We start from the raw sequence: 22,525 nt of genomic DNA on the forward strand, positions 1-22,525 counted from the left end.
AGATTAAAAGTCTCTTTCGATTTATTGTTTTGCCTTGTGAGCTTTTGTTTACTGTATAAACAGTTATGTAATGAGGAATGCTTTACTGTAAATTCGACTTCGATTAAAACTAATTTTAATTCCCCGGATTCTTAATTTAATAAATTATTTAAATATACATTTTTAGTTTCTTTACATGTATAAGTAAATTTGTATGTGAACTGTTTTCATACGACACGTAGACTTGTAATAACATTTGTAATACACATCTAATAATAACGTGCGATTTTAAAACAACAATATTCATAACATTTTATGTGATTTCATGTTTATTTATTTAAGGGGCAAAAAGCGTCCAAACACGTGAAAATGTGTAAGACTAAAACTAATAACCCATTTACAGCAATAAATAATGGTTATGCTCATCTTAGACAATATAAATACTTTAGTCTGAACAGAGAAACTACATTTAACTTAATAGAATCATAACTGACACTAAAGTGTCAGTATAAGTACGTTATTAATCGCTTTCATTTGTATGTCAATAGCATTTAATTACTTCTATCGACCGACTTTACAGAGAATAACTAATCTCATAAACAACGAACAGTAAACGGGTCTGAACTAAAAAAAGATTGATTTTATCAGGTCTATGCTGCTTACGAACGCGTATGAGAAACCGAGGGAGTTTTGTCCTTCAACCTATCCAGCAGTAGTGTGCGTTGATTGACGTCCCAATCCGCCAATACAACGGTCCGTTTGTTAAGCGTGTGAATGCGAGGGGCGGGGCTTGGATCCGCAATCTTGACACCGCAACTCCCCTATCAGAAGAGCGGATTGTCAAAGCCGTTAGCCAGCGCTGCTCCAATCTGATGGACAGGGAGGTGGGCACGTTGTCATTCGTCGAGTTTTTAGGTGTTTTGCGAAAAAAGACCGAGAAGATCAGCTTCAAGATCGAACACTAGAGGTCAACGGATGTAAAATGTTGTTTTTGTAAAGCTGGAGTTGGTCTCGCCATCTTTTGGAGAGAAGAGACATCGGGTTTTCAGCGCTAGCGTGAGCAGGCTAACTGACGAGGAAAAGCGCAGCTGCTCTAAAAAAGGTAAGAAAGGCCGAATTCTGTTTGACTAACCTCAAATATCCGACGTCTAACGTTGGGCAGGGAGATAAAACTTATTGTTTAACTCTCATCGGTTGTCGTATCACATGCACTTCCCCTCGCAGGATATTATCAGTTGGTAGACAAGTTATGTTATGTTGACCTGCATTTGAAGCGAAGATGAGTACAGTCAGTGGTTGTGTCACGAAACATAGTTAGCAGTCTACTTAGACAGCCTTTCTAGACATCATTAGTGCCATTCGTGAGTTAAATAGGCCACACGAAACAATAGTTTAAATGCACAAACCATAGTGTAAGTTTTTGCGAGCCAAAACTGCATTTAACCTGTCAGAAAATAGAGAGAAGCCGTGTTTTTGCAAGCATGTGACGTTATGAAAACTCTTTAGAATAGAGTTATAGTTACATGTTTAGTGGAGGAATAAGTCATATAGTAAAGATCTGCGGTTTTAGTTACAGGATGTAACTAGGCTGGGTTTAAAAGCCACCAAGTCGTGTTCATTAACAACTCTCCTCTTGTTTGAAACCACCAGATTATCAATCTGTTAGTTTACTTTCTCTTTTATTTCCTTAAGAGAAAATGTAAACAAATGCAGTAAAACCAGAGCAGCCGTTAGTGTTGAGTTATTAATCTGCAGACATGGCTTTGTTTCATTTTAGACAAACTTATCTTGTCCATCTAATAAAATCTGTCAGATGAAAGGCTCACTGATGTTAATTGGTGTCCTATGCAAACATGTGCATGAGTCATAAATGATGTTAACAACTCGAGAGTCTCAGCATTTGGTGAGAGAGGGCTGCCTATTCAGCAGGGAGCAGAGAAGAGTTCACACTCCTGATCTTGAAGTGTAAACTCTTCCTGCTTACCGCTTTGAGTGTCAAGACAGTAGTGTTTCTCTTGTGAACAGTAGTGGTGTTCAGGGGGGAAGACTGCTGCATGGGATTGTTTTAGCATAGGTGTTACATTCTTGAAATTTTTGCTTTTAAATTTAGTAAATATATTTTAAATGCAGTGCATGCAATAACACAAGTAAACAATATCTGAAAGACTTGTGTAAATGTAATTTTAAGTGAAGAATCAGAAACAAATCAATAAGAAGTATTGAGTGATAGTTTTTCTTTTTATTTCTTGTCAGTATTGTGTAAAAGCTGGCCTGCTGTAAAATCTTATGATAATAGATTAAACAGTTTTGTTTCCATACTGTGGAATCGGTTTCAAGGTTTACTGTGGTTTGGAAAAATCAAGGTTTTAAAACCTCTAAAATTTTCTGTTATACCATTCCTAAGGTATATGTAAGATTTTTTTGAATGTGTTTTTTAAATGTGTTGAAAAAAATAAGTGTTTTTGAAACTAATGAAGACAGCAGAAGTCAATCATTAATTTAAATTATTTAGCCTGACATGTTTACTGCTCCTAAATAAAAAAACTAAAATGATTTTTGTTCAATGGGATAAAAGTTTTTTATTATTTTTTTACCCAAATGTTAAAAAAGAATACGAGCAATTCCAGCGTTATGGATGTGACATTTGCAGTAAAAACTCAAAACATAAATTCGCATAGAAAGTGTGTTAACATTATATTGAAACTTTTGTTTATATTTTCCAGAACAACTGATCACAGAGTTATGAGACAGTTATATCAGTCTGTCAACATGTTTTGTACTTTATATGAAGGAAATAAACATGAGTTATGGATGTGACAAAAAAAGGTGATAATCAAAAGGATATGAGTTGGCTCTCTATAAAACAAAAATTATTGATTTTATTTTATTTTACATTTTCACATTTATAAGGAAAATGTGTTGTTAATGGATGTGACGTCTGTACATTATGGATGTGACAGATATGAAATTGCCACTTATGTGACTTTGGTAAATTAAATATAATAGTTTGAAAAATTTGCCAGATGCATTTTTGAGTATTTCTAAAGTACTGTAAAATACTTGCTTACACAAAAAACCCAGAAACGCTTTCTTTGTTTTTTTTTTATACTTTATTTTTATTTCTTTTAAGGAGAGAAAAAAAAAAAAGAAAACAGGGGGGGGGGGATACAAAAAGTAAGTTAAAAAAATAATAAAATTAAGTAAATAATACAGTAAAACACCAGAACTTAAATGAATGGTTGACAGGTCACATATTTCCTTACAGGTCACATGAACAAATACATATATAAATCAGATTACACTCTGTAAAGGCATAAGTACAATCCATTTCTCCCAATATTGCAGGTATATGTCCATTTGTAGTTTTAAAGAAAAAGTCATCCTCTCCATATTTTGAACATTTGATATGATATCCAACCATTCAGATTTTGTAGGGGGTTCCAGTTGTAGCCACTTGGTTTCTGTATTTTGATGAAAACTTTTCATGGCAAGGTTGACATTTGCACGCAATTGCTCATATATTTTAGAGCAGTAATCACAATATCGTGAAACCGTGATATTTGTATCCAAGGTTATCAAACTGTCAGAAGCATATACTGGCCTATGCTTAATATCAAAATGTAATGTGAAGAGTCGGAAACAAATTCATTTGCAGGAATCAGTGATAGTTTTTCTTTTTAATTTCAGTGTTGTGTAATAGCTAGCTCACAGTACAATATTTTTAAATATTATGGTAATAAATAATTTATTGATTTAACAGTTTATTCCTATATTGTTCCAAAAATGAAAAAAGGGTCAACAAGAAAATGAATGAATGATTGTTCCAAAAATGCAAACCGTGTTCTAAAGGGGGTCATGCAGTGCTGTCGTGTCTCTAAATTTTCAACACATTGTTTTTTTTTTTTTTTTTTGTGAGAATATCCACAACGGTGGCGCCACTCAACGTCTGTCCATGGGGTCTAACAATGGCTCAGGACGTCACTCTGCAAGACTGCTGTGTTGAACTGTATTTGATGTGTCCGGTGTGTGATACCTGTGAAGTTTTTACAGTTGCGGTTCAGGGCTGAGCTTTTTTTACTTAACAGCAACCCCCTTAACAGATTAAATGCACAAGCAAGTTGAAGCAACCTGAATGTGAACACAGGAAGTCTTGCAGAATCTCTCATGGCTAAATATGTCTTTCCAGTCAACTAACATGGTGAATGACCAGCAAGAAGTAGATTTGTAGACTGCAGTTTACAGAAGATGTGCAGAAAAAAGATGAGGTGATGGTGTGAAATTGACATTTTAGGCATGAGCTGCATTCTGATCATATAGATTTGTTCCACATGACCGTCTACAGATTTTGTGCCAGTTTGTTTCCCCAACCCAACAGGATTTCTATTCATTCTACATGCTGGAAATGCATGATTTGAGATCAGTATGGCCACAGTATAATTCTGAGCAGACTTCTATATTTCTGATAGGGAGTTTAAATAGGGTTATAAGAGAGAAGAAATCTTGTGTAATGTAGTGTGATTCTAATAATAATTCTATAAAGGACAGAATTACAGATCTTAATTATCCAGATCTAATCAATATGCTACCCTGCTTGATATATGAGTATACCCCTTACAACAATTTACACAGTGAGCTGCTTGAATATTTAATTCTATTAAATTTTTAACTAGCATCCTAGTGACAGTATACAGTGCTATTAGCATTGATAACCTAGTAAATTACCGTGTTTAAGAGATGTTCTCAGTAATTGTCTCTTTGCTGGAACTAATGCCCCTTGCTAATTAGTCTCACATAAATGAAAGAGATACAGTGCAATATGTTTGTAATCCTGTGGGATCATTTTGTCATTTAGGATGGAGGGGAAAGATGAATTAGTTTGCAGCGACTCTCCTAATTTAAATCTAAATGTGCCTGAGGTTGCAGCGTTGCACATCCTCTTAACACACTCTCTTCTCGTTTATTACATTAGATAATAATAATAACAGCTGCAATTAGATAACTTGTACGGTAGTTTACATTACAGCCATTGTTTATGTATTTGCTTGGCTTGTTAAATGCATCCATCACTTCTTCTGCTTTTTTTTTCTTCCCCTGTAACTTGTAATGAAAGCATGAATCAAAAAACAATGCATTCTTTTGACTTTTTTTGAGTCATTGGTTGTTTGAGGCAGTATAAAAGGGTCTTTTACGAACGGGGCCAGACAGTCTAGTGTAGGTGGTAAATTAATGCACATGTGGGCATTTTGGAACTCGGCCTTACAGAACTGGATTTTTTACAACTAACGATAGGAGCATTTTAATGGTCCTTTTTTTTCCCTGAAGAAATGAAACAATCATACATCATTTTGCCTCTGGCCTCTTGTGCCCTTCAGGGATGTTGCGTAATTGCATTTGCTAAGCGAACTGACACAAGAGTTGTGTATTCGGTGGTCCACAGAACGTTGCGGATGACTGTCATGACCATATTTTCCATACGCCTACTGTGCCGTTGTGACACCAGTGATCTGCCATCAGCTGTTTCACTGAGATTGCCAAGAAAATTAACACTGCATTCTTCTAGATACAAGACCCATTTATATCAGGGACTAACTACATGATAGCCATTGTGAAACAAATAAAAACAAACCTCTTAGGGATGAATCCCTGGAATTCATGTTTGGATGCATAAGCTGCTGAGTATGACAGCTGTTATGTGAACTTGCACTTTACCATGTGATTATGTAGTTGCGTGCAAGCGTTCTCAGTTAAATTGTTTGTAGCATTTGGTCAACTGTATTTTACAATTTAAAAAGTTAAAGTGCTGACTTACATTGCAAAGCTAAGTATATAATGCAATTAATGTCAGGCATGCAGAACAGTTAATTTAATAATTTTACTAGGACCGTTTTATTTCTCGGTTAAATACTGAAACATTTACTTATACACCAATTGTTTTATTGATTTTTTTTACTTTACAAAATGTATTTTGTGCAAAAATATTGTATATTATCATTATTATTATTATTATTATTATTATAAATAGCTAGTTTTATGGCTTTTGTTATGGCGTTTATTGTTGTTATTTATTTCGTCTGTTGAAAACAAAAGAAGATATTTTGAAAAAATTCAGGTTGTTGCCACCCATTAAATTCTGTAAGAAATGGAAGTCAATGGGTGTCACATACCAGTATTCTTCTAAATATCTTCTTTCGAAAGAAAGTAACTAAAATAGGTTTTGAACAAGTAAAGTGTAAGTAAATGATGTCAGAGTTTAAATTTTTGGGTGAACTGTCTCTTTAAGCCTTGTCGTACATATGCTGAAGTTTGCATTGGATGCAGGTGTGAAGTACTGCAGTAGGGGAAACTCTATCAGCACACACAGGGAACAAAGTGCATTATTAATGCCCAGGCTGCTGGTTCTGTCCGACCCTGACCAATCATCTTCCTCTTCCCCCAAAATTCATCCCTGTGGCTCATGTTCTGATCTCATGCATGCTTGCATGATCTCTGCCGTCTGGTGCTCTCTCCATAGTTAAGACAAGGACAAGGGATTACTCTTACTAATATCAGCATATGAGAGGGAGAGAGATTTACAGAGGGCAGATAAAAGCAGACAAGGCTGTTGCTCTCCCTAATGTAGTCAGAAGCTGCTGCCAACCTATAATCTGTCTGCCACTCAAACCGATTTTTGTTTTTGTGTTGTTAATCTATAAACAGTCTTGCACAACAGAAAGCAAAACCATAGCCATGGTCTAACTATAAGAGAAAGGAAAACTTTAATCTTGGTATAGAGAGAGTTTCAGGGTCAAAGGTCAGAGCAATGACCTAGTTGGCCAGTTTATTTCTTGTTTAAGAGTGGCTTTACGCTTGTTTGCGTATGTATAGCTGAACGTTGGTCTATAAAGGGTTCTTATCTGTTGATGGGAGACATGAGTTTAGTGTTTTATGTTCTCGAGCTTAATTGCATTGTCATTAAGGTTTCCGTAAGGAAGAAAATGATTGTTGTCATGTATGAGCTCATTCTTATCTCCGATATGTTTTTGAGTTGGTAGAGAATTGCATCTTAAACCTTTTTTTGTAAAATAGTTTTTTCTTCTTCATTGTTCCTCTGATAAGGTTTAACATTTTGAGCGATGTTACAGTCTTTGCAGCATGAGCTCATTCTGACAGCAATGCTTGCACATTCTTCATGTTATGCTGGTCAAATGGGTGGTGCATTTAGATCTAGCTTATAAAGTTCCATAAACTTAGCAATCATGATCTGCACGTCATAGTATATTATCATAGATTGTATGATGCACTAAACTTTTTTTTTTTTATTACCCAAAAATACCAATTTATTGCCAATAATTTTTAACAAGCAAATTGGCCAATTAGCTGTCCTTCTGTCTTTGCCTCTGGCCTGTTAACATTCTATTTATATTCAAAAAAGGATTTTTACTGATTGTTTAAACTACTTATTTAAATTGAACTGAACTAACACAATTCTTGAGGTTTTTTTGGAAATAGCCTACATAGCCTAATCTACGAATCAAACAAATCCAACGATTTTCTTGATTTTTGCTTAACTCTGCACCAACATAAAACACGTATGCAAATTAATGCAATATCATATGAAAACAACCAAATTTGTATATGCTATAGTAGCCTATACTTTACAAAAAAGTCAAAATATGCTCCTTGTCTTTGTCTTTCAATAAGCACACATAGTGAGATGAGACGGAGGAAATGAAAGCACACAAGATCCGATTCTCAAGACATAATCTTTAAATTAATGACTTTTATTAAATTACTATAAAAAATGTTGACAGAGGTTTGTGATTTAAGAATTACAGCTGGCATTAATTAAATGCATATTTTGTGCCTATGCTGGTCTTTAAAATGGATTTAGTCAGTTTATTTGTTTTGTATTGTACATTCGTCATTTAAGTGAAAAATGTTTAAGACATAAGGGTGTCACGATCCTCCAAATCCTTGATTCGATTACATTTTCGATTCTAAAGTCACAATTCAATTTTCGATTATAAATAATTAATTAATTAATAACAAATTAATTATTAGTAGCCTACCGTTTAAACTACCTGACTTGCATGGTCTTTGTTTTACTTATAAACAAATCATACTGTAAATGAATAAAGGTAAGTTACACACATAATTACAACCTGTCAATCACTTTTTTCTGCGGGACTCGTGAATAGGCAGTGATCTGTGTCGTTATAATGGCGTCGGTAAAAAAGGTGCACAACCAACAGAAACCAAGTACTTGTGTGAAAGTAAAAGATTGAAGCAGTCTACTGACTCGCTGACTGCCTTGACCCGCTGTCTCAAGCGCATGACAATGTGTGTGCGTCTGTGTCTGTGTGTGAATGAGTGTGCGTGGTCACGTGATGTGCGTTTTCAGCTGTAGTGTGGAAGGAGGGCTGCTCAGAAATGCTATACGCCAGTGTGGATGTGGATCGTTGTTGTTCTAAAATGCCATCTAAAAACAAAGACATATTAGTGTAAACAGGGCCTGAGTGTGTATTTTTTGTGAGCGGATTTGCAACTGGTGCGGGGCGGAGGATCGCGATGCGCCCATCGTCTATCATCCCTACCGTAATACATACATAGCAGAGCTTGCAAACTGTGTTTTTTTTTGTCGACAACACGAACGTTGTCAACATAACTGGAAATCCAAAATACGTCCACATCGGCGACTTCATTGAAAGAGGAGAGGATTTAAGCTCTGTCGACGGGTCTCCTGCGTCTGCAGTTTAACAAGCACTTCAACAAGCATGTTTTTTTCTCGCTTGGCAAGCCAAGCTAACGTGACATGAGGGCGTGGCAGCATCGACGATTCTATTTTTTGATTCGATAATCGAAGTTGAGCATTAATTTCGATCGATTTCGATAAAAAATCGAAATTGTGACACCCCTATTAAGACAGGACAATTTATGTGTGTAAAGATGTTCTGTTGGTAATATGTTCTGTATGCTGCTCTTTGCATGTTAATTTAAATCAGTATTTAAAAATGCAATGTTAAATCTGACACAAAATTGACAAATAAATAAATTTTTTTAATTGAATAATAATTTAATGTTAATCTGTTAACAGTTAATATTCAGTTCAGTTGTCAGTTGGCAAAATTTAACCGAAATGATCATCACTAGAACTGGGTAAAGTAATGAAATTTATCACATAAAAAAGTAATATACTTTTTATATACTGTTTATCTATGTAATTTTAGAATAAATGCAGATTGAAATGTAGAATAACAAAATATAGACATTTTATTTTAATAATATAAAAATTGGAATAATAAAATCAAATGTGAAATAAAATGTGTTTAAATTAAACCACTGCTTACATTCAGAATGTGATGAAGCTGTCTGAGTGATATCCCATTTTGTAACTCTTGCCAATGTATGTCTTAACACTTCCTGATTGGTCACCCTGTTGGAAACTGATAGACCTGTTTTCATTTGTCAGACCCTTCTCTTCCCCATTCTTGTGCATGTATGGACGTGAGTTCAGCAGAGAGATTTCCCCTCCCCTAGGGAGTAATCTGCTGTCCAGCTCAGTCAATGGGACTCTAGTCTTTATTGTTTCGCATGCAGTCATCAGGTCATTGCAACATAGATTTACCTCCCCTAGTCTTGGACCCTATCCAGGGGTGTGATGGTACAGATTACTGATGGTTCAGTTTGTATCGTGGTTTTAAGGTCAGTTAGGCTCAGTAAATGATATTTTCAGTTAAAAAAGGACACTGTCAATTGTAAATAAAGAGAAAATCATACTTTTAAAAAAAGGTACACAACAATACAATAACACAAAGATGCTAATGAAATAAACAGCGCCAAAACAAGGAATTCGAGTGCCATTTAGGTTGTGTGCATGCCTGTAGTTTAGCAGTCAAGTATTTTAAGAACTCACAAGTGGATGAGTACACTTTTTTAGGTTTTTCTACACTGTTGCTCTTTGGTGTGTGTATGTGTGTGTTCTTCAGTTTAACTTTGCTCTGGACAGTCTGTCTTTCCTCTGTTACTGCTTGGCTTCAGGCTGGTCCTCAGCCTTGCCAAAGATAACAAGCCCCTCCTTGTCCTGGGAAAGTAGCTCTTTATGTCTGTGTGTTATGTTGGGTTTGTTATCATTTATGTCTCAACATTCAAATTCGTGTCTCAGAATTGTAAAGGTAAGTGATTGACGTGAAATTCGGAAGTGTACACAAATAAATTCTCATACATGAAGCATTTTGTAATGGTGTGTGTGTGTACACAGTAAAGTGTGAGAATTTTTTTATGACGGTAAAGCTTTGGTGAGAGTCTAGTTCTTTTTTTGTGGCTGCTCTGGTGTAACAGGAAGTTAGATTAACTATTCGTAGTTTGCGTGTGGCCTAAGAAGGGGAAGATTGGTTATGTTTGTGTGTGTCATTGTAACCGGCTGACATTTACTGCTGCAGCCTGCATTCTCTGACCATCATATAGAGGAGTGCTATATGAAAATAAATAGCTAATATAAACACCCGAGTGTACTGAATAGGGATGGGTATCATTAAGGTTTTAAAGGCATTACTCCTTTGGTCGATACCTCTTATCGGTTCTTTAAAGGTTCTCTTATTGGTACTTTTTATTGGTACAAAAAAGAAAAAGAAAAAATTGAACCGAATCAGCAACATTTTGTTTCATTATGTTTTAGGGATGCACCGATATGGATTTTTTGGCCGATACCGATAAACGATAATTCTTCAGACTAAGAGGCCGATAGCTGATATATATAGGCCGATAATTATAAATAATTCAAAATGTTTTATTTTTATACAGCAAACTTCATAAAAGCTGAAACCTCGCTCTTTTGAACTGAATAGCCCATACTCAAAACAAAAAAGGTGATTATAGACCTATATTCACGATTTCACACAAATCAGCATGCAAAAAATACATTATTTCCTTTTCTTTATAGCAAATTAACATGCAAATTGACTGTTGCATAAAATTAAAAAAGGTTAAATAACAAAATGGGATTTAATCAACAAGCAAGTTAAATATATTTTAAACAAAATGAAAATGAAAGAGCTAAGGACTAAAACCAGCTCATATGTTCTTGAATAAAACGTGTTACAGTAATGTACATGTGTACAAATATGTCTTGTCCGAAAAAGCCTTTTTTAAAGGTGTTTTGACAGTTCAGAGCCACAGTACAAGTGAAAAGCTAGATACAGAATGTATTATTTTAGAAAATGCGACATAAATTCATCGTATTTGGCGTTTTAGATTATTTTGAACACTTAGCATCAACGCTTCTGTGTTCGTTCTTGCGGGGAAAATGATCGATGAAAAGTTTATGATAAACCGCTGTGAGAGTGCAGATTTGCCCTCGAATTTTGATACAAACCTGATTATTGAGCTCAGATGACTTTATGACAAACACAGAACAGAATATAAAGGCAGAACGTGTGGCCCGTTTGCTGGATTCAGTGACCGGTGCACCTAGGCTATCCCCTGTTGATCTGTGAAGGCTCAAGATCTATGTGTGTGTGTTAAGGCTGTCAGATCTATGTGTGTGCGTGCGCGCGGTGAAAGCTCTCACTCGCGCTTGTTATAATCCATATGAATATTCAGATCAAACTGAATACAATCTTACATCAATAACACATGGGAACCAACGCGTTGATAATAACAAACAATTATATTAGATTAAAAAAATTTGTTTAGTGCGTCACGTGTGCTGTCAATTTGTTTAGTGCGTCACGTGTGCTGTCAGTTTGGTGTGTGTGTATGTGTATGTGTGTGTGTGTGTGTGTGTGTGTGTGTGTGTGTGTGTGTGTGTGTGTGTGTGTGTGTGTGTGTGTGTGTGTGTGTGTGTGTGTGTGTGTGTGTGTGTGTGTGTGTGTGAAGCAAAGAGGGAGAGACAGAAAAGAGGAGCGCTTTTTTTCGCAATGAGACCAAGTTACACGGGTCCTCGTTCATTCCCCGGCTGCAACTAAAAGAGTTCACCCCGAAACTAATATTATTCGGCCCTGGAGTAATAAGTAAATCTCCCTACTATCTCTAACACAACAAAGAGACAGAGCAGAAAAGGCTTTCATATGTAATATTTTTTCCTGAGGCGATTTGAAGCAAAATACACAATGGCACTCAATCAAACACATCTACAATGATAAGGAACATGGTTACTTACTGAGTTATTAACGCACAGCAATACCACGTGAAGAAATGACGGACTTTGAAGGAATAATCAGTGTGTGGAGAGATCCATGAACAAGTCTGAACATGTTCCGCCCACACGTGCGCGGCAACAATTACGTAATTTATCGGCTTAAAGATATCGGCCAAATTTAGACATCGGATCAATAACGATAATCTAAAAAATAGCATTTATCAGCCGATAACGATATGGCCTCTGATAAATAGTGCATCCCTATTATGTTTTTAAATAAAACAAAACCAATAATTGTAAAACAATTTTTAAAAAAAATCTTGTAAATGAATGTACAATGGTTTGAAGGGAAATGACTCTATTCTGGAGAAAAATCAACATGTTTGCCTTTTCTGGCAGAAGCCGGGATCTTTCTTGGTTTATTGTGCTCCCTGCTGTTAAAAAAATCCTCTTGGAGTTGCAAAATACAGTTAAACATTTTTTTTAAACATGTTTACGATTTATTTAGGCTACTGTAGAAAAAAATACTGTTTTCACGATAACATTTTTCAGTGTGTGTTTTTATTAAATATAATATTATAATATTATACTAATTTAGAGAGACCTTATCTAATTGACTGCTAGCATAACAATGTGGATGATGTACCTTTAGCTAGGCAGTCGAAAACGTTTCATTTGTCTTTCTGCAGTTAATGCACTTTTGAAAGATGCTTAGCCAGATTGCTTGCGTTTCCTCTTATACAAGAAAACAACTTATTGCATGTGTTGCTACGGGCATTGTCGCTGTCCATTCGGGGAAATTAATCCTATTTGGTTTTCTCTGCTACTTCACAACCTTAGCTCTTTGTGCGCGAGTCTATGTCGCAAGCTATCTGCGCTTGGCGCGAGCATCCAGAGTGCGCACAGCCGAGAACTTTAAAGGCTTTTATACTTGATGCGCTCGTTGCTGTACTCTTTGTGCAAACACAAGCATTTCTCATTGAAGATTGCCAACTGTGCAGACGAATATCAAATGTCGCAAATTAGAAAAGGTTGGTTAGTTAAATTATGCTACTGTAATGTTTATTCAGCAATAAGTCTCCAGTACCGATAGCAGAACCGTTAATGTCAGAGCTTATCAATACTTCGATCTTTTATAATTTAGCACCGATACCAACTAAGTACTGAGTTTCGGTACCAATCCCTAGTACTACATTCTATATTGCTTAAAAAGAGATCCCAGTCCTGTTTGATGCATGACTCGATAAGAACAGAATAGAAATCCACATATCCACTGCACCAATATATTCAGCTGTAACAGTATTAGGTGACATTAAGAAGCATATTTCATTAGCTTGATGATTAAATGGTGTATGAATTATCTACTGCTTGGGATAAAACAAGTACTCAACCTCTCAAATTTTACATGTTTATATGTGTGTGTGTGTGTGTGTGTGTGTGTGTGTGTGTGTGTGTGTGTGTGTGTGTGTGTGTGTGTGTGTGTGTGTGTGTGTGTGTGTGTGTGTGTGTGTGTGTGTGTGTGTGTGTGTGTGTGTGTGTGTGTGTGTGTGTGTGTGTGTGTGTGTGTGTGTGATGATCTGGGTTCATTAGCACTTTTAAAACAGACAGAGAAAAGGCACAAGTTGTTCCTCCTGGTTTTGCTGTGTGGTCAGTGTTTGGCCGTTTTGATGTGTAGTGTATATATGTGCATTTATCCGCCCATGTGATTGAGCCGCAGTGTCATTGAGCACCGCAGGGGCCCTAAGTAGTAATTATAGCTAATGAGACACAGGTAGTCTGCCTAACACTTAACACTCCTATAAATACGTCTTTGGCAGCCTGCATGGTTTTTGTTTTAGCTCTGATGGCCCTTTCTGTGTGTAGGGCAGTTTATGTAACCGCCGTTTGGATGGATGGATGGATGAAAGAATGACTGGGTGGAGGAAGGTAATCTGTAGCTTACCGCCTAGGAAGAGTCTTGCAATTCTGGCTCAGGTTCAGTCAGATGCCACCAGACCTAGTTTGGGTGGCATATTCGCCCTCAAGCTCTGCGAGAGAGAAGGTAGCATGGCTGCAAAATTTCCATATTCACATGCCCTGTATTGCTGTACTTCTACTAGTCATGTAGTGCATGTCCGTGTTGACATTTGTTGGAGTTGCCGGTTGGATGATTTTCCTGCTCGTTTGCTGCCTAATGAACCCATGCGACTTTGTTCCTTTTTTCTTTTTTCCTCAGATTGACGTGACCTGACCTCGCTGGCCCACCACTCAGTTTGACACAACCCCTCCTCCCTAAGCTCTATGGCCCTCGGGTACGTCTGCCACACCTCTTTTTTCTGGTTTTAGGTGTATTGGTCAATGTTTTGCATGTTTGTGCTTCTACAAACTTTCTTTCACATTAATACTGAAGCTATAAATAGCAATAAACCTGAATCCGTATCAAGATCTCATAACTCATCTTGACAAAGTAGTACATGATTCAACAGCAGTCATTGGAATGTGATTTGTGGATGGTTGCATGCTGGGAGTTTTTGCTAATAGTGGTTTTAGCAGGATCATGTTGAGTAAATTCATAAATGCAGGATGACGGTTACATCATACTGCTTTACAGATTGCTTCATCAAAAACACAATCGTCTCGGTCTGCGCAGATGGTCTCGTTGTTGTGTTAAGGGCAGGATGAAAATTCCTTTGGGAAGTCTGAATAATCAAAGAACAGTAGCCACAGCACAGTGGTTCCGTGGTCATCTTTAGTCAGATATATGAGTCACCGTCTTACTGTCTCGAGAACTGCTAGTATTAGCCTGGGGTTTGAGGTTGAGGTTCACATAAGCATAAAGGTCTGTAGGTTTGATTCCAGGTAGCCATGACTGTGGACTGGAGTTAATGAGATCCCTTGCCACCATTTTAACATCAAGCTCTTCTTCCCTAATGTCAAGGGAATGTGTAGTCAGGCTTTTAATAAGTTTTAATAAACGGCTTAATGTCAAAGAACCTGTCTAAAGACCTATTGAAAGAATTTAAATTTGAATTTGGTGCCATTCAACATTTTGGTTTATTCAAAAGAATTATTACGAATTAAGAATTATAAAGTGTTCTAATATCCCTTATGTTGCAATGCAAAGTAAGCTAGTCATCCAATATGGTTAAAATGATTTGTTGACATGACTAAAGGCTAATGTTTGTTGCTTATGTTTTAATCTTATATGACCTAGTGTACTAAAAACATGTCTTGATCAGTAGGGGACTGTTGCAAAAAGACTATGGCCCAATTCTATTTTTGTACTTCTACCCCTTCCCCTTTCCCTTGGCCCTTAAAATTGACGGTGAAGGGGAAGGGCTTCAAAATTTACCCCCTAGGAATTGGGACAGTACTAAAGCACCTGCACACGTCATCATATGTCATCGCGATCTCTTGCCTCATATGAGATCAGATGATCGTGACTGCTGCAGTTATTCCAGTTGTGTTAGTTTTTTGTATTTATATTCAGGAAATCACTGAAGGTTTATATTATGTTATCATAATGATCTAATGTTGCAATAAGCTTGTAACTGCACTGCGCATTTACACAGTGGTTCATCTATATAAACACACAAAAATTACCAACATTAACAGTATAGCAGACACCGTAAAAAGCTCATTCCCAGCCACTAGACATTACTGACAGGGTATTCGAGTGTCATCAAGTGACAGAATGTTGTGGAACTGCTATACAGGAGTTATGATTATGGATTATAGATTGCAAAATTAAGCGTTTTTTATTTTAGTGTTTTTTTTTAAGGCATGATGGTAAAACATGAACGCGGTTATCAATATATTTAAATCAATATATTAAAAATTGTTAATAATGACAAAAAATACTAATTTGTGGAACCCCTTACTTCATTCGAAGGGGTATTTACCCCTTCTCCTCTTAGCCCTACGCCTTCAAGCTAAAGAGAACTGGGACACCCCCACCCCTTTACCGGAATGCGCAAAACGAGGGGTAAGGGGAAGAATTGGGATTGGGCCTATAAATCAGTACACCTAGATGCAGTCCAATAGAAGAATTCATGGTGCTTATTAGAATGCATATAATGACTAACTAGTTGAGTGTGGGAAAGGTTTACAAAACTACAAACAAATGACAGTGGTTAATAAAGCTAGGCCTGTCACAATAATCAATATTAATGTTGACTTCTTGCACAACACATGGATATGACCTCAAATCATTTTTGGTAATAGAATATATATCGGCCATACATAAATAAACAATTATAGCAACATTTTAGCTGTTTGTGCAACATTTTTATTTCTATTGGAGGTTTCAGTGTCAGTATGGCAATTACTATAAATTACTGTAGTATTTTTTTTTTTTTATGTGTGTGTCTGATGAAATGAAAATAGATCTAATAGCAGATATTACAACCTCTGCTACTTTGCCATTTTTTTTATGTTTATGATTATTTAAGATATGGATTTTCACATTCTGATTCTAGTGCCTAGTTATTAAATTATTAAAAGAACTATAATCAATTACAATATTTTTAAAAATAAAATATTTTGTGTCCTTTGCAAGAGTGTATTTGCATTGTGATGCTATTATATTGTCATTCTATTGGCATTATATAATGAGTGGCTTACAGTGGTCTTAAAACGACAATAATATCAATTATTGCAATATATTTTGGTGCAATTTATCATACAACAAAATGGATATCGTGACAGGTCTAAGTAAAGCATAAAAGTGATTAGGCATGGGCCAGTATAAGATTCTGACGATATGATAACCTTGGATAAAAATTTCAAGGTTTCACGGTATTATGATTACTGCTCTAAAATATATTATTTTTAATTGTCGGTTTTCCAAAAAAAAAAAAAAAAAACATAAGACCATGCACAATGGCAAAGTTTGCAATACTTTGCTACTGTTTATTTACAACCTCTAAAACATTGTTGCCATTTTTGGGACATTGTAGCCTGACATGTTTACTGCTCCAAAAGATTTTCTTTTTTGAAAGATTTATAATATTTTGAAGTTATTTTTTAAATTTTTTTAACCCAGACGTTGCAATAGAATAAATTTTAAAGCAGTAATCGCAATACCGTGAAACCGTGATTTTTTTATCCAAGGTTATCATACCTTCAGAATCTTATAGGCCATGCCTATTGTTTAGTGCATCCAAATAATCACAGATTTAGCGATATCAGTTTAGAAATGATTAATCATGCAGGCCTAGCTAATTCTAAATATATTTATTTGTATTATATGAAAAATTATAAAATAATAGTCATTTTAAAATGGTAACACAGATGTAATAGTAATCAAGTCTGCCTACCGAAAAGTAAGGCAAACTAGAGCTTCAAATCCAAACAATGCCCAACAGACTGTCTTGGACATCTTTTGATAATTTTATTGAAAGAAAGTGGTGACATGTCATCCATCTATTAACAGTCTGTCAGTGCAATTGATAATTCCAAAAGCTAGAAGTGTTATCTTGTTTGTTTACTGGTTAGAATGTGTGTAATATATTAATTGAACTTAATGGCAAAAGCTGAATAAACATCAAAACCTGCTAATTATTATAGTTTAACAATTGTCAATTAGTCAATCAATTGTTTGAATAATATTTGATTAATCAATAGGAAACTATCACCTTTTGTGGTCCTTCCAACCAATAAGATGTTAGATCTGGTCATGTTACAAAAACCTTTTATTTGTTCCTTTGACTTATTTGTTTCTTTATTGAGCTCCTAGACCAGGGTTGTAACTGCTTGCACACATCATTTTATGAAATTCTTGTGCTGGCTATAATGTAGGTGTTAACCAGTCTTTAGGTAGTATTTAAAGAGGATATATATAATCGTAGCCACAAATAGGTTGGTTGCATAAATAACAGTTTATTTTTTAATTATTTCAGAATTACAATAGGTTAGACAGTCAAATAGTTCTGCACTCCAAACTCATATTTGTTTGAGTCAGTGCAGGCTGCTTAAAGCAAACAGAAGGATGGAATTTAGAATAGAGTACGAATGTAAATGTTTACATGTTTGAGGGAAATCTGTGACTTCTTAACAGCTTTCTATGTAGTCAAAATACCTAGCATAACTTTAGTAGCTGTATGTCCGTGTTAGATACAGAAACTGGATTGATGAGAAGTGAGTTGAAACTGTGTGGGATGTTTCTCCAACAGATTAGCCCTGAGTCAGCCAGTGAGGTGAATGAGGTGAGTTTGTTCAGTGTTGAATAAAAGCCCTGTGAGGAACATGCTGCGTGTGAGAGAACGGCGAGTAACAACTTCCTGACGGTTGGTCACCTATTGAACGTGTGAAAGGCCTGTAAGGCTGGTGATTGACAGTGGTCCAGCATGTATTTCGAAGATGTTAGTGTTGTGCAGAATTGATTTACAAGCGTTTCCAGGCTTGAGTAGTTTAGTTAATCCTCAAATCACTTGTGGGCTAAGGGGATGTTCTGGTCTAACAAGTTTGATCCTTGACCTCTTATATGTGTTTCTCACATTCTCAACTGATGATAACTCAAACCCTTTATATGGCTGAAGAATAGGACAAAAACCTCACATCATGATACAAGTTATTTCATATCCTCATATAATATATATTATATGGATTTTAGGGCTGGGCAATATGGCTAAAATGCAATCTCGTTAATTATTTTCCATATTCAATGATAACGATTTATATTTCAATATAAGTTGTTGATGGTTCCAGATTTACCTTCCAGGTCACCTTCACTCCCATTGGGTGTTCTTCCACACCGAATGCTCCTGCTATTTATTCATTCTGTTTACCTGCTGTCTGCTAAGAGCAGTTTTCTTCTCGATTGTCTGTTCCTGCTGAATTAAGAGAGAAGAGCCGACCACGCTCTCTTTGCGGAAGTATCATTCCGTACGATGGTCCTGATAAGTGATAAAGCAGCTTTGTGGAATGAATTGAATAAAAATGCATTGTTGCCTTGGTAATGCAAGCCAGAATTTCTAAATCAATGTCAAATAATCAATTTTCTAAAGGTTATTAAGATGGGTTGACAATTATTTTCTGCATAATTGTTTAAGACTGTCGAGTCAAGATGTAAAACAGAAAAAGGGGAAGTTTAAGCTTTTTCTTAATTATTTTATTGGAGCATACAATTTTCAAAATGCCCTACTTTTACTTAAATAATGAGAACATGTAAATCTATAGTCATATATATAAAGTCTGTTTGTTACTTAAAGAATATGTATATAGTTCTTTGAAATTTTTTTTGTTGCAATTTTTTAAAAAACTTTGCTCGTACCGTACTATCAAAACCCTGACCCTAAAACCCTGATGCACACCAAACCGTGAGTAGATTGAACCGTTGCACCTCTTATCTCTAATATCAGCACGCTTTTAGATTCCCATTGTTGCACATTTCTGCTGTGTGATTGGCTCTAAGATCAAAATAGAGTAAAAAAGTCCAGAGCTTATCATTGTTATTGACAACTATTCACAAATTTATTGCAATTCGATATAATATTGATTATCGGTCCAGCCCTAATATATAGATATTAGTATAATATCGGTAAATTCAATCAATAGATAATTTGTACTAGTGCTGCTCAATATATTGTTTCAGCATCAATATCGCAATGTGATTATTCGCAATGGTCCAATTGCCAGATATGCAACGTTGAGTTTGTATTGTAATTGATCATTTGGATGTGTCTTGAGGGCTGTGACTGTAGAATGATGTAAACGCACTCAGGCCTATGGCGTTGTATTGTTTTTAACTTAAGTAATGATTAATTTTATTGAATTATTTAGATTTTAATTATTCAATTACTGTATGTGAATGCTGTTAGTCTCGGAAAATGATAAACACAGTTTATTTCTATTGTATCTTTTCTTTATTGTGTTTATTTATGCTTGTAGATTGTTTATTAGATTTTATGCAGATACACTTCCATGCAGTATCATCCCAATCAATCTTAAATGATTAACTATTTTCAAATAGAGATATTCAAGTCATCTGGTGCATTGTATCCATATCACAATATATATTGCAGAATAACTAAATATTGCAATGTTAGATTTCCCCAATAACCTGCAGCTCTAGTTTATAAATTGACCAAATGTAAAAGGCTATTTTGCTTATACATTTTAAAGTATATACTCAGAAATGTCAGGTCAAATGTTTGATAAAAAATGGTTTTCAAAAACCAATGATTACAGGTACATGCAAAATGTAAACATTGTGTTTTCAGGATTGCCACTTTCTCCTAATGCTGTTATTTATGATTATGTCTGCATCTCTGTAAGGACTTGCAGTATTGACTTCATATAAATCATGAAAAAGTATTACTATAAACAATGTACTTTGTGAATCAAATGATAGAGCATAATATAAAAATGATAGACTTTATGGCACAGCCCTAACCTAAACTAAACATGTCCATCAACTCCAAAATGCTAACAGAACACCAGGTGAACAAGAGCAAATGGACAGGTGTGAAATAAAGTGCAAACAGAAAGAACTATTAGATAAGACTTTGTGGCCGCTGAAAACAGTGTCCTGTGCGAGACCGGAAACCTGAATCAGGAACAATCTGCAACGACACGATTTCAAGAAAAGCCTGTTTCCTAAAAAAAGAGATTGTGAGCAGAGATGTGAGTTCATACAATAGCAGGACCTGATGTAGTGCCTCGCTGATGTAGATTTTAGATCACTGCATCATCACACTGCTTGAAAACTGATCCTGAATCAATGGGTATCCAAAGAAACGCTCAGCATCGTCTCTCTCTGCCATTTGAAAAGCTGAATCAGGAACAGTTTCGTCTTCAAATTACTGCGCAAGCTGGTTTTCCTGTTTTGCCCATGCAGGTCTTTGTGTTGCTGTACCAGAGCTGTGTTCAGCATTGTTCCTGCTGCTTCCCCTCTGACATTCCAGCGCTGATTTGAATCTGGGGGCCTACCTCTGTCTCTCTCTATTGTTTTGTCTCTCCTACATGTCACCCCCCCACCCAACACACAAACTTTAAAAGGGCCATGAAACCCCCCCATCTCAGCATGGTGTTTAACACCTCTAGTAAAAGTCAGGAAAGTGGGTGAGTCCAGCTTTGCTTAGGTGGGAGTGTCGAGTGGCTAAAGAGGCAAAGGTTTGCATGAAAAGGGGAGTTTCAGTACATGCATGCATTGGTTTCCCCAGCAGCAAAACAAATACAGACACAGAGATAGACAGTGACTACATTTACATGGACATCGGTATTCAAATTATTTGCCTTAATATGAAAAGACAATTAATTGATTATAGTGTTTACATGAGTTGCTTTTTGAATGTTCCTTTAATTTGTCAACTTTAACTGTAGTTTGGCACTTTCACTGTCATTCAGGAACATTTCATGCATGCCCCGATGACAAAGAGATATTGGATGCAAGGAACTGCTGAAAGAGTGTTGTTTAATTGAATTTTTGATACCCCATGCCGTATGGGATAAAAAAAAACTCAGATTTTCTCTGTTGAAAAATAGCTGTGTGTATAGACTATTCTGTCACAAAATCCTACAAGGAGACAGAAGTTTGAGTTTGATTAATGTGTTTACATATGGAAAGCAGCATTTACAGTGAATCTTTTAGTCCATAATATTGTAGTGATATTTACGTACTGTATACTTAGTAACTAAATCATTTTGACTAAGGTATGTTTTTAAAAACTGAAAGAGTACTGCTGATGATACTAACTAACTTTGTCATCTGAATAAACATAAACAAAAAACACTGATCACACACTTACCAAAACCATAGCGACAGGACAATCAACACAAACTCCTGTAACCGCATCTTTATAAAAAGAAGACAAGTAGCAATTCCGAATTTCACAATTTCCGGATGCGAAAAGTCATATGTTATATGACAGTCAACGTCTCAAAAAATGTGCTACCTTATGGTACAAGTGGCTCAAACTCGCTCTTTTATAGGCGAGAATCGGCAGACATGCAACAACTTTCATCATAAGGTAAACGCAAAACAACAGTTTCCATCTGTTTCCATCTAGAGCTCCTTCACGGGACTCCACGCTTGTAAACACACGCTGCATCAGGCTCACGGGGCTCTCACCTTTGTCCACACTCATCAGCGCTACCAAGCTGACAAATCACAGAGTTTGCGCTACACGTCGTTGCAACGTGTAGTTACATTTTTTGAGAGGTGTGCATCAACGGCCACGGCGAGGGCTGTGTAAATGTGTAGGCTGCGACGGAGCATACGTATGCACTTGACGCAGAAGTATAAATCAGCCTTAAGGCTCATTAGGTGGTACTGATGTGAGCCACCCATGGACTTTTTGTTTGGCATTATTGTCTTTTTTAAACACAATTGTACTCACAACAGTGTTTTCTTTTAAATGCGGCCCATTTGTGGTGGAAACAGAATAGTCTGTGGTGAAATAATGTTGGAAGGGACTTTATTCTTCAAGGGGCTCGATTGTTCATAAAAAC

General features: G+C 36.0%; 1 protein-coding gene across 20 annotated transcripts in view; it reads left to right on the top strand.

The window, feature by feature from the left end:
• The first annotated feature begins 813 nt into the window (after positions 1–813).
• The window catches only part of fryl (furry homolog, like), a 154,096-nt gene continuing 132,384 nt past the window's right edge, over positions 814–22,525 (top strand). For all 20 annotated transcript variants that reach the window (XR_015517705.1, XR_015517704.1, XR_015517706.1 and 17 more), the window contains exons 1-2: positions 814–1,081; positions 14,310–14,385. The gene's annotated coding sequence lies outside the window, so the exon portion shown is untranslated. The remainder of the gene's footprint in view (positions 1,082–14,309; positions 14,386–22,525) is intronic.

This window comes from Danio rerio, chromosome 20 (genome assembly GCF_052040795.2).
Source record: "Danio rerio strain M-AB ecotype USA chromosome 20, GRCz13ab, whole genome shotgun sequence".
Taxonomy (NCBI): Eukaryota; Metazoa; Chordata; class Actinopteri; order Cypriniformes; family Danionidae; genus Danio; species Danio rerio.